The following is a 13,845-nucleotide window of genomic DNA, read 5'->3' on the forward strand; positions in this document are numbered from 1 at the left end:
TGTTGATAGCGAGGGGCTCCGTAGCTAAGGTACTAGTACTCACTTATTTATGCTTGCGGGGGTTGAGCTTCGGCTCTTTGGTCCCGCCTCTCAACCGTCAATCAGATGTTTAGGTTCCTGAGCCTACTGGGCTGTCGTATCTACATTTTAAACTGTGCAGAGCCCCTGTCTCCGCCACATCACTGCCTTGTGCATTCTGTTTGTTTACACTGACACTAAGAAATATCATTCTAATGTTTGTGGCTCAGTTGGTCATTGTATACATTTCCTTCTGTTACGATATATCGTATCGTGTTATTTCATCGCATAAAGGCACGATTATTTAAGTCATACGTTCATTATTACAGGAAGAACGAGGTTAACAACCATGGAGGTCGTTAACGGTCAGCACGGTATGGCTCGTCCGGTGGCGGGAATTTCTGTTAGCCAATCAGAACCACCGGGCGAGGTAACGTGTGCTGGCCGGAGCATGTGGAGAGACAGACATCTACTCTCCTCCATTGAGTCAACAGGCTGTCGTCGCGTTTGGATGTTTGACCAACTGACCCAACTGTTAGTGTGCTCCACCCTCACCAAAGGAAACGGACGTGAGGACCTAGCGGCATGGTAGACGTCTCTGAGCTCGTGGAAGGCACCGTCATTGATAGTTAGAGGCGTTGAGATAACACACAGTTTCCGAAGTGGTCCTAAATACGGGAAAGTGGATGATCTATAAGTGGGAAGAACCATCGGACAAGAGACGACCATTTCATGGTCGCAGTGGCTCTCTCTCTCTCTATATATATATATATATATATCTATATATATATATATATATATATATATATATATATATATATATATATATATATATATATATATATTATATATAATCTGTACTTGTGTACAATGCCTTAATATATATACATTGTATATAAGGTGGTTAGAGATATATCCGAATATATCCATGATGAAGTTTTTATACAATCTTATTTTCTTGTCCTTTGTCAGACCTCAGCACAAAGTGTGTCGCACCTGACTATAGGTCCGGCTGAGGCTGACACCTGATCACATTAATGTACCCCGTTATAGTACAACGAAACATAGGATAAACACTCAGAATAAACCTAAAGTAAATGTGTTGGGTTGTCGACAGTTCGATCCCAACACTTCTCGCCTCCATGGACAGAGTTAGAGATCTGGTAAACATACAGTTCAGCGATTTATGGAACAATCAACCGCAGAAGATCATTGTTGTGCTTTTAAAAAGCCAATCTAACCTACATAAATAAATATATACATTCTGTGCTACATAACCCGTGTTGGAGGACCAATTACTCAGGACCCAATTACTCATTGCTCACGAATATACTCAGGGCGACCCCTGCGTGTTCAGAAACTTGATGAAATAACTGGGATTCGAACCACGAGTGTCGCCGGGTGTTGGTTGGTCATGGAACTTGTGTATGTAAGTGTCATGACCCACCAATACTTATGGCGATCACTGGTGCAGTAGCCAGTGTACCAGCGCCGTTGACGGGGGAGACCCGCGGTAGCCTGGGTTCGAATCCTGAGGGGTCATTGAGTTTAAGTGATACATTTTCCCCTCGACCCCCTCGTCCTCATCCCTTGCTTCCCCTCTCTCGAAAAAATTATTATTACGAAACATCGAAACAACTGTGTTGGCCACACAGAAAATATTATTAGCATCACAAAGAATTTAGGGGATTCACACCAAATATTTCAAACTACTCGCTATAAAAATCGCGAACCAAACACTTGGGGCCAGCCTCACCCAAATAGGCACAAGGAATGGTCTGGGGTATGGGATGAACATAGGCTGGTCGGGGTCGCCAGAATACAAAGGGAAACAGCGTGCCAGGCCCCACCACCACTCTTGGCACTGCCCGCCAGTTAAGCACCAAAATATTTTCAAAAACTTAAAAAATACATTTTTTTAAGATTATTTAGATTTTTAAGATCACATTTTTTGTTTACAGTACACATCCTACCCCGAGCTGACTCACTGATTCAAGAAATATTAATTATTCACACGTGATTCTCACTGATTCAGTTCTGGTCAAGTGGGAAATATTCGTTCAGATGTCCTACGTCTTTTTTTTTCATCAAAAATTATTTTTTAAACACATAAATTAATTTCATTTTGCCATGATATATTTTATGAAAGAGATGAGGGGCGGCGGGAGGACGAGGGGGGGGGGGATATTTAAATATTTTATGTTCTAAGTAAGAGAGACTGAGAGACCCGGGCCACGCTGGGAGGAATGTGTGTGTGTGTACTCACCTAGTTGTGTTCACCTAGTTGTGTTTGCGGGGGTTGAGCTCTGTTCTTTCGGTCCCGCCTCTCAACTGTCAATCAACTGTTTCTCTTACTAACTACTAACTAACTAATTCCCCCCCCCCCCCACACACACACAGAAAGCAGCCCGTAACAGCTGTCTAACTCCCAGGTACCTATTTACTGCTAGGTAACAAGGGCATCAGGGTGAAAGAAACTTAGCCCATTGTTTCTCGCCGGCGCCGGGAATCGAAACCGGGCCACAGAATTACGTGCACAACGTGCTATCCACACAGCCACCGACGCCCCACATGAGTGTGTGTATGTGTGTGCGCGCTTACCTAATTGTACTTACCTATTTGTGCTTGCGGGGGTTGAGCTTTGGCTGTTTGGTCCCGCCTCTCATCTGTCAATCAACTGGTGTACAGATTCCTGAGCCTACTGGGCTCTATCATATCTACACTTGAAACTGTGTATGGAGTCAGCCTCCACCACATCACTTCCTAATGCATTCCAATTCCAATGCATTAGGAAGTGTGTGTGTGTGTGTGTGTGTGTGTGTGTGTGTGTGTGTGTGTGTGTGTACTCACCTATATGTACTCACCTATATGTGCTTGCAGGATCGAGCATTGACTCTTGGATCCCGCCTTTCTAGCTATCGGTTGTTTACAGCAATGACTCCTGTCCCATTTCCCTATCATACCTAGTTTTAAAAGTATGAATAGTATTTGCTTCCACAACCTGTTCCCCAAGTGCATTCCATTTTTCTACTACTCTCACGCTAAAAGAAAAATTCCTAACATCTCTGTGACTCATCTGAGTTTCCAGTTTCCACCCATGTCCCCTCGTTCTGTTATTATTACGTGTGAACATTTCATCTATTTCCACTTTGTCAATTCCCCTGAGTATTTTATATGTCCCTATCATATCTCCTCTCTCCCTTCTTTTCTCTAGTGTCGTAAGGTTCAGTTCCTTCAGCCGCTCTTCATATCCCATCCCTCGTAGCTCTGGGACAAGCCTCGTCGCAAACCTCTGAACCTTCTCCAGTTTCTTTATGTGTTTCTTCAGGTGGGGGCTCCATGATGGCGCGGCATACTCTAAGACGGGTCTCACGTAGGCAGTGTAAAGCGCCCTAAAAGCTTCCTCATTTAGGTTTCTGAATGAAGATCTAATTTTCGCCAGTGTAGAGTACGCTGCTGTCGTTATCCTATTTATATGTGCCTCAGGAGTTAGATTAGGTGTCACATCCACTCCCAGCTCTCTTTCTCGAATCGTTACAGGTAGGCTGTTCCCCTTCATTGTGTACTGTCCCTTTGGTCTCCTGTCACCTGATCCCATTTCCATAACTTTACATTTACTGGTGTTAAACTCCAGTAGCCATTTCCCTGACCATCTCTGCAGCCTGTTGTGTGTGTGTGTGTGTGTGTGTGTGTGTGTGTGTTATATATATATATATATATATATATATATATATATATATATATATATATATATATATTATTAAATATGACCGAAAAAGTAAGATTAATAATTCTAACACGAATTTTCTCAATCTTTCGTACATTACGCTTCACTGTTGGAGGTAAATCAAAAATCACTTCTCCAAAATTCATTTTTATTTCTAGTCTGACGCGACACGGGCGCGTTTCGTAAAACTTATTACATTTTCAAAGACTTCACAAATACACAACTGATTAGAACTTGCGTTTCCCTGATTTTATATCTACATTTGAGTGAGGTGGGAAGGGTGATGTGGCATTACATTTGAGTGAGGTGGGAAGGGTGATGTGGCATTAACACAAGACAGAACACTAGGGGATATTAATAGGGTATTAAAAGTATCAACACAAGACAGAACAGAAACAATGGGTATTGAATAGAAGTGTTTGTAGAAAGCCTATTGGTCCATATTTCTTGATGCTTCTATATTGGAGCGGAGTCTTGAGGTGGGTAGAATATAGTTGTGCAATAATTGGCTGTTGATTGCTGGTGTTGACTTCTTGATGTGTAGTGCCTCGCAAACGTCAAGCCGCCTGCTATCGCTGTATCTATCGATGATTTCTGTGTTGTTTACTAGGATTTCTCTGGCGATGGTTTGGTTATGGGAAGAGATTATATGTTCCTTAATGGAGCCCTGTTGTTTATGCATCGTTAAACGCCTAGAAAGAGATGTTGTTGTCTTGCCTATATACTGGGTTTTTTGGAAACAGGAACTATTTTACAGGAACTTCTTTTCCACAGCTCATAAAACAGAGGAAAGGGTCCTGAAAGATATTGTTAATAGAAACGTTATCCCTACAGACAAAAATCAGAGGATACAACTGACGATTTACTATAAAACCAGAAAAACGGCCAGCCTACTCATGAGAAACTCTCCAGACACAAAACAGAACGCTTTAAAAGAGACTAACGTCGTCTATGCCTTCAAATGCCCACTTGGGGACTGTAAGCTCCAAAAAACCCAGTATATAGGCAAGACAACAACATCTCTTTCTAGGCGTTTAACGATGCATAAACAACAGGGCTCCATTAAGGAACATATAATCTCTTCCCATAACCAAACCATCGCCAGAGAAATCCTAGTAAACAACACAGAAATCATCGATAGATACAGCGATAGCAGGCGGCTTGACGTTTGCGAGGCACTACACATCAAGAAGTCAACACCAGCAATCAACAGCCAATTATTGCACAACTATATTCTACCCACCTCAAGACTCCGCTCCAATATAGAAGCATCAAGAAATATGGACCAATAGGCTTTCTACAAACACTTCTATTCAATACCCATTGTTTCTGTTCTGTCTTGTGTTGATACTTTTAATACCCTATTAATATCCCCTAGTGTTCTGTCTTGTGTTAATGCCACATCACCCTTCCCACCTCACTCAAATGTAATGCCACATCACCCTTCCCACCTCACTCAAATGTAGATATAAAATCAGGGAAACGCAAGTTCTAATCAGTTGTGTATTTGTGAAGTCTTTGAAAATGTAATAAGTTTTACGAAACGCGCCCGTGTCGCGTCAGACTAGAAATAAAAATGAATTTTGGAGAAGTGATTTTTGATTTACCTCCAACAGTGAAGCGTAATGTACGAAAGATTGAGAAAATTCGTGTTAGAATTATTAATCTTACTTTTTCGGTCATATTTAATAATATATGTCTACAGGAAAGACTGCTACCAAAATATACTAATATATATATATATATATATATATATATATATATATATATATATATATATGCGAACAAGCCTGAATGGTCCCCAGGACAATATGCAACTGAAAACAACTTAGTTATATATATATATATATATATATATATATATATATATATATATATATATATATATATATATATATATACACTAAAGCCAGCATTGTCAAAGGAGGAGAGGGATCGGCCACTAAGAAACCACCTGCCGGGGCCGAGCTGGTCCAGAGACGTACTCGATACAAACACAGGTTAACCCCCCCACCCTCCCCCCCCCCCCCCCCTGCGATCAGCACCATCTTCTACTTTCCTTCAGATCAACTCCATTCCCCTTAAATACATTTCTGGTCACGACAACGAAATTCTCGGCAAAAAAAAAAAATCGACAATTTTCCTTCAACAATTGAGAAAATATATTTCAAATAAACTAAATTTGCACAAATCCTGCAGCTCTCTTGCTCCGCCTTGAGCGGCAGAGCATCCCGCTTTGCCCAATTGTTGCGTAAATATAGCCTCGAACCCGCCCGGTGTTACAGATCAACTTTGTCTCAGTCCCGGGCCCCCACAGTCGCCCTGGGGGCCCCCACAGTCGCCCTGGGGGCCCCCACAGTCACCCTGGGGGCCCCCACAGTCACCCTGGGGGCCCCCACAGTCGCCCTGGGGGCCCCGCCCCAAGCCTCTGTTATACCTAGTATTACCAAACATGTTTGATTTCAAGTGATATATTCATTGGTGTCGCATGTGTGCTACGGTAATGTTGACGGATTAAGGTGAGAAGCAACACGTTGATACTTTGACTTTTAAAGAAAACTTGGAAGATATCACGGCACCAACTGGAGATGTGTGAGGACATTATTGATGCAGTTGTAGGGTGCAGCAAGGTGTAGGCACACTCAGGATGTGACTGTCAGGGTATAGCAGTTTTTAGTGTGCCAACATCGGGCTCAGTGGACCAATATTCAGGTGAGCACCACCGGTGTCAACCAGTGTTTTCCGCCTTAACACTCTCTCAATGTCGTAAGTCGGAATGTCACAACACCACCTAAACCTTGACACCACCTATATATATATATATATATATATATATATATATATATATATATGTCGTACCTAGTAGCCAGAACGCACTTCTCAGCCTACTATGCAAGCCCCAATTTGCCTAATAAGCCAAGTTTTCATGAATTAATTGTTTTTCGACTACCTAACCTAACTTAACCTAACTTTTTCGGCTACCTAACCTAACCTAACCTATAAAGATAGGTTAGGTTAGGTTAGGTAGGGTTGGTTAGGTTCGGTCATATAACTACGTTAATTTTAACTCCAATAAAAAAATTGACCTCATACATAATGAAATGGGTAGCTTTATCATTTCATAAGAAAAAAATTAGAGAAAATATATTAATTCAGTAAAACTTGGCTTATTAGGCAAATCGGGCCTTGCATAGTAGGCCAAGAAGTGCATTCTGGCTACTAGGTACGACATATATATATATATAGTTCTGCCTAGGCACCTAGTTCTGCCTGCAGGATCGAGCTCTAGCTCTTGGACCCAGCTTTTCTAACCGTTGGTTTTATAATACAATGACTCCTGACCTATTTCCTTATCATATCTGCTTTTAAAGTTATGGCTGGAGTTAGCCTCTACGACCTACTCCTTTAGGTCAGTCCATTTACTCACTTCCCTCACGCTAGAGGAAAACTTTATAACATCTCTATGACACATCTGAGTCTCAAGCTTCCATTCGTGCCCCTTTGTTCTGTTAATATTTATTGTAAACGTTACCTTTGTTACCATCTTGACAATCACTCTTAAGTATTTTATACGTCTGTATCATGTCCCCCCCCTCTTCCTCCTACTTTCTAACGTTGTCAGGCTTGGTTCCTTCAGTCTGTCTTCATACCTCATCCCTCGCTGCTCTGGGACGAGTCTCGTTGCAAACTTCTGCACCTTTTCGAGCTTCCTTATGTGGTTTTTAAGATGGGGGTACCAAGTTGGGGCGGCATACTCTAAGACTAGCCTCACATAGACGGTTTACAGTAATCTAGAAGCCTCCTTATTCAAGTTTCTGAAGGGTGTTCTGACTTTTGCCAGAGTAGAGTATGCGGCTGACGTTATTCTACGTTACGTAGACGTTATATGAGCCTCTGAAGTTAGGTTAAGTGTTATGTGCACTCCCAGGTCTCTAGACGTTATAGGGAGGTAGTTTCCCTTCATCGTATATTAGTCTTTCTGTCTCCTGTCCCCAATTCCATCACCTTTCACTTGTTAGTGTTGAACTCTAGCAGCCATTTCTCGGACCATCTCTGCAACCTGTTCAGGTCATCCTGTAGAATCTTGCAATCCTCATCTGTCTCAACCCTCCTCATTAGTTTTACATCATCTCCAAACATTGACAAAAAAGACTTGACTCCTGCAGTCAAGTCTTTTGACTGCAGGAGTCTAATAGACCCATACTATTACACGTAAACGAGTAATAGTATGGGACCCAGCACCGATCCTTGAGGCACCCCGCTTGTTACTCTACGCCAGTCGGACTCCTCGCCCCTCACTGTCACTCTCTGACACCTGTCTATCAGGTAATTCCTTACCCATGATAGTGCGCTTCCATCTACTCCCGCCTGCCTCTCAAGTTTGTATAGTAACCTTCTGTGGTACTGTATCAAAGGCTTTTTTGGCAATCCAGAAACATGCAATCTGCCCATCCTCCTTCTCTGTCTTGCCTTATTTTCGTCACCTTATCATAAAACTCCAGACATGAGTTCCCGTCGTCTGGCATAATTTCCCTTCTCCAAAGCCGTGCTGTTGTTTGCTTACAAATATAATTCTTTCTAGGTGTGCAACTAGTCTTAACCTTATAATTTTATAATTATATTACTTTGCAAGGGATGCTTGTGAGCGACACTGGTCTGTAGTTAACGGCCTCTTCTCTATCTCCTTTCTTGTAGATTGGCACCTCATTTGCCTTCTTCCAGCAGCTGGGCTGCTGGAAGTGAAAGTGACTCATTATAGATTAGTGCTAGAGGTGTGCTGAGGGCCTGTGCTGCTTCTTTTAACATCCATGGTGATATTATATCTAGCCCAGTAGCTTTAGTTACATCTAGTAATGCTAGCTGAATTCTTACTTCCACCGCTGTTACCTCAAAATTTAGTAGTTTCTTATCAGGGGGCTGCTTCCTCAGCTAGCTCTGGGAGCTGTTCAGGCTCAGTAGTGAACACTCCATGGAAGCTGGCATTGAGTTCATCACAAATTTCTTTATCATTTTCTGTATACTGGCCTCCCCCTTTTTAGTAACCTGGTCACTTGGTCATTCATTGTCATTTTCCTTCTTATATGGCTATGTAGGAGTCGTTGGCTCTTTGGTTTGGAGGCAATATTATTTTCATAGTTTCTTTCTGCTAATCTTCTTATGTTTGTGTAGTCATTCCCGGCCGTGTTGCGTCTAAACCTCTGCCTCTACCTTGGCCTCTGTCCTTTGTTTTCTGCATTTCCTCCGCTCCCTCCTGCTTTTAGCTGTTGCTCTCTGACACTGTCTATTGAACCACAGGTTATTATATGCTCTTTTTTTCCCTTAGTGGTGGTATGAATATCTTTTCTGCCTTTTTGCACCTCAGCTTGACTTGGTCCATCATTTCCTGGACCGTCTTCCCTTTAAGTTCCTTCTCCCATTGCACACTTCCCAGATACTCTCTTACTTTCATGTAGTTCCCTTTTTATAGTCTACTCTCCCTTCCCTGACTACTTGTCATATAGGCACTGTTCTGAGGTCCATCATGTAGTGGAATACCAGGACACAATGGCCACTTGCTCCTGGTGGTATTTCATGCTTTAAGTCCTCAATGTCTTCCTCATTCTGGGTGAAGATCAAGTCCAGAAGGCTTGGTGTATCTCCTCCCCTTTATCGTGTGTCCTTCTTTACATGTTGGGTTAAGAAGTTTCTTTCTATAACTTCTACTAATTTCGCTCCCCACGTTTCTTCCCCATCATGAGGATTTCTGGAATCCCCGTCAATTTCTCCATGATTAAGGTCCTCCATGGCTAGAATAGCTCTCATAATGTATTCGCTTAGTTGTGTTTGCGGGGGCTGAGCTTTGCTCTTTCGGCCCGCCTCTCAACTGCCAATCAACTGTTTACTAGCTATTTTTATTCCCCCACACCACATTTATGCCCTTTCACATTTCACACACACCACATGTATGCCTTTGTCGCTGCTCTCTGCAATGTCTCTATGCATACTTTGTTGTCGTCATATTTCTGTCTGAGGGTCTTGTGTTGTTTGGCTGGTAGGGTTGAAAATTACCAGCACCGTAATTCTTTTTCCATCTGCTGTCAGAGTACGGAGATGGCGTCTGTGTGTATGTCTTCACTCAAACTTCACTTTTCTCGAGTTCTTCAAATGTCCACTCCTGCGTTACAAGGAGTGCAACTCCTCCTTCTTGCCTTTGTTGTATTTCTTTCCTTATCAGTTGGACTCCCCCTGGAAATATTGCATCAGCGATCATATAATTTATTTTCGTTTCCACTATTGCAATCAAATCTGAATCATTTTCTCTTACTCTTTCTTTAATTTCCTCTGTTTTGCTTGTAACTCCGTCGGCGTTCGTGTACCAAATATTCAGGCTCTTTCTGGACACCCTAGGCCCTGAGAGTTTAGTGTCAGGGAGTGAGTGGGAGTCTGGGGGTGAGTGGGGGTCAAGGAGTGGGTGGGTGCCCGGGGTAAATAGGGGTCAGAGAGTGGGTGGGTGCCCGAGGGTGAGTGGGGGGTCAGGGAGTGGGTGGGTGTGTGTGTTCAAGTTATGAACATGAAACAAGATCAACATGTCCCCTTGTCACATTAAGGCTGTGCTTCAGAAGACAGCTCTGGGTAACTGAACACAACATTCTTATCCCACCGCCTCCCACCCAGAAAATTTATTTCGTGAAGCTTGGCCTCGTTAGTTACCTGGAGGCGAGACTCACCTGTCAGACGAGACGAAGGGCACACTGGCCAGGCCGCAGCATCTCTCTCTCTCTGGTCACAATTATCTCATCTATTTTGGTAAGTACACGCAGGCACTGTCCGTCCTGCACAACCACTTCTTCACTTCTTGATTCCTTCGCTGTTTCACTTCTGGTTCGCTTCAGAACATTTTGCGTTTCAGTCGTTTGTTTTTAGCAATCACTTTGTATTACGGATATTTTTATACTGTCGGGAAAGAAGAAATGGCGCACTACACTGTAGTCTTGCGGCACTGGACACCTACACTGATCAACACTTGGCTTAACTAATCACAATGAACACTTTACAAAACTATGGGCACTTGCGATCCAAAGTGGCCCGCTGCCTCCCCTACAGACAGCTGTATGGCACTCTTCCCACCCTTAAACCACCTGACCAGAGGTCAGAACAAGAGGTCACAACCCGGCCACGCTCTAGGTGGAGGCTCTCCCACGCTCGGAGGCCACCAACTGCACCACTCTCTGCTCCAACACAAACTGGCAGACCTCACCATCCAACTGTTTTTAGCTTGGATGCCAACCCTGTGTAACAGTGTGTGTTGTTGGTCCACGTCGAGTCCAACTAAGCACTCTTGGACGCTGTGCCACATTTGTATGTGGCAGAGCGCTCATGTGTGTACACACAACACTGTCTCATGTACTCTTGTACTGCAGCGGTTGTACTACAACACAATAACCAACATACTGTTAATATACCGCCACAACTACACCAGATCTACTTCAATATTTGTTGAATAATTCCAATAATTCGTTGAATAAATTTACTCATGAATATAACATCGGTTTATTATAACCGTAATGTTTTATAAACCCTTTATGATAAAATAGTGTATGTCTGTCTGTCTGCTTTTCTGTTTGTTCTAAGTAGAAGGCTAAATGATTATGCCCAGCCCTCATCCAGCTTTCCAAGATGACACGTGGGTGGGGAGGGAGGATATGAGTGTCATAGGCCAGTCGGGGTCGGCCTCAGTGCTACTTATTAAGAAATATTTACATCTACAGTGTCCCCTGCGATTTTAAAGACGTCTGAAATCAGGATGAGGTCTTTTTGTGTTTTCAAATGTTTAATTCTGTGAGAATTTTCTGAGAGAGAGAGAGAGAGAGAGAGAGAGAGAGAGAGAGAGAGAGAGAGAGAGAGAGAGAGAGAGATGGGGGGGATAGAAGAGAGAAAGAAGGAGAAAGGGGATGTTGTGAGAGAGTAAATGGGAGACGGAAGGAGAGTAAAGAGGAGAGGGAAGGAGAGAGGGGGTGGGAGGAGGGTTGGAGGAGACAAGATGGGCGGGTGAGAGGGGATAATGTTGGGGGGGAGAAAGGTGGAGAGCGGAAAGATGGGGAAGAGGGGGAGAGGGAGAGAGAAGAGGGAATGATGGACGACAGATGAGAGAGATTATAGACTGAGGAAATTGAGAAAGGAGGGAAGAGAGGGAGGAGCGAGGGAGAGGGAGAGGTAAAGAGAGAACCCGGGTGCCTCATCCACCATACAGTGTGTATGCCATCCAATATATATATATATATATATATATATATATATATATATATATATATATATATATATATATATATAGATTAATAATTCTAACACGAATTTTCTCAATATTTCTTATGGTTCTTTTCACTGTCGATGATAATAGAAAAATCAGTTCTCCAAAATTCATTTTTTATTTCCAGTCTGACGCGACACTTGAACGCGTTTCGTAATAACTTATTACATTTTCAAAGACTTTAATGCACACACACAACTATAACCTGCAAACACTAAAACAGATTTCTTACTATGCTATAATTCAAACGGCTTTTCATTTTATATACCTGCATTTGGGTGAGGTGATATGTTACAACAGTTTTGGATGAGGTGAAAACAAACTTTCAACACAAGATAGAACACGAAATATTGGGTAAAGTTAAAGGGAAAGAATGGAAGTAAATGCAAAGGGCCTATTGGCCCATATTTCTTGATGCTTCTATATTGGTGCGGAGTCTTGAAGTGGGTAGAATATAGTTGTGCTTTAATTGGCTGTTGATTGCTGGTGTTGACTTCTTAATGTGTAGTGCCTCGCAGATATCAAGCCGCCTGCTATCGCTGTATCTATCGATGATTTCCGTGTTTTTTGTTAAGACTTCTCTGGTGATGGTCTGGTTGTGGGAAGAGATTATATGTTCCTTAATGGAGCCCTGTTGCTTATGCATCGTTAATCGCCTGGAAAGAGATGTTGTTGTCTTGCCTATATACTGAGTTCTTTGAGGCTTACTGTCCCCAAGTGGGCATTTGATGGCATAGACGACATTGGTCTCTTTCAAAGCGTTCTGCTTTGTGTCTGGAGAGTTTCTCATGAGTAGGTTGGCAGTTTTCTTGGTTTTATAGTAAATCGTAAATTGTATCTTCTGATTTTTGTCTGTAGGGATAACGTTTCTATTAACAATATCTTTCAGGACCCTTTCCTCCGTTTTATGAGCTGTGGAAAAGAAGTTCCTGTAAAATAGTCTAATAGGGGGTATAGGTGTTGTGTTAGTTGTCTCTTCAGAGGTTGCATGGCGTTTCACTTTCCATCTTATGATGTCTTCTTGAGATCTTGAGGTTATCTTGAGATGATTTCGGGGCTTTAGTGTCCCCGCGGCCCGGTCTTCGACCAGGCCTCCACCCCCAGGAAGCAGCCCGTGACAGCTGACTAACACCCAGGTACCTATTTTACTGCTAGGTAACAGGGGCATAGGGTGAAAGAAACTTTGCCCATTGTTTCTCGCCGGCGCCTAGGATCGAACCCAGAACCACAGGATCACAAGTCCAGTGTGCTATCCGCTCGGCCGACCAGCTCCCTGGTCGGAGCTTTGTCTTCAACGAAACCATTGGAGAAGCCGTTGTTGACTAGGACCTGCCTTACCCTACAGAGTTCTTCATCGACTTGCTTCCATCCTGAGCTGTGGCTGAGAGCACGGTCGACATAAGCGTTAACAACACTCCTCTTGTACCTGTCTGGGCAGTCACTGTTGGCATTGAGGCACATTCCTATGTTTGTTTCCTTAGTGTAGACTGCAGTGTGGAAACCTCCGCTCCTTTCCATGACTGTTACATCTAGAAAAGGCAGCTTCCCATCCTTCTCCATCTCGTAAGTGAAACGCAACACAGAATTCCGCTCAAATGCCTCCTTCAGCTCCTGCAGATGTCTGACATCAGGTACCTGTGTAAAAATGTCGTCAACATACCTGCAGCATATGGCCGGTTTCAAGTTCATGTCGACTAAGACCTTTTGTTCGATGGTACCCATGTAAAAGTTCACAAACAGGACACCTAGGTGAGAACCCATGGCGACCCCATCTACTTGCTTATACATGTGCCCATCCGGGCTCAAGAAGGGT

General features: G+C 43.0%; 1 protein-coding gene across 4 annotated transcripts in view; it reads right to left on the reverse strand.

Moving 5' to 3' along the window:
* pHCl-1 (pH-sensitive chloride channel 1) overlaps positions 1–10,600 on the reverse strand; it is a 545,535-nt gene extending 534,935 nt beyond the window's left edge. For all 4 annotated transcript variants that reach the window (XM_069300230.1, XM_069300229.1, XM_069300228.1 and 1 more), the window contains exon 1: positions 10,453–10,600. The gene's annotated coding sequence lies outside the window, so the exon portion shown is untranslated. The remainder of the gene's footprint in view (positions 1–10,452) is intronic.
* Between the last annotated feature and the right edge of the window lie 3,245 nt (positions 10,601–13,845).

Source organism: Procambarus clarkii, chromosome 43 (genome assembly GCF_040958095.1).
Source record: "Procambarus clarkii isolate CNS0578487 chromosome 43, FALCON_Pclarkii_2.0, whole genome shotgun sequence".
NCBI classification, from domain to species: domain Eukaryota; kingdom Metazoa; phylum Arthropoda; class Malacostraca; order Decapoda; family Cambaridae; genus Procambarus; species Procambarus clarkii.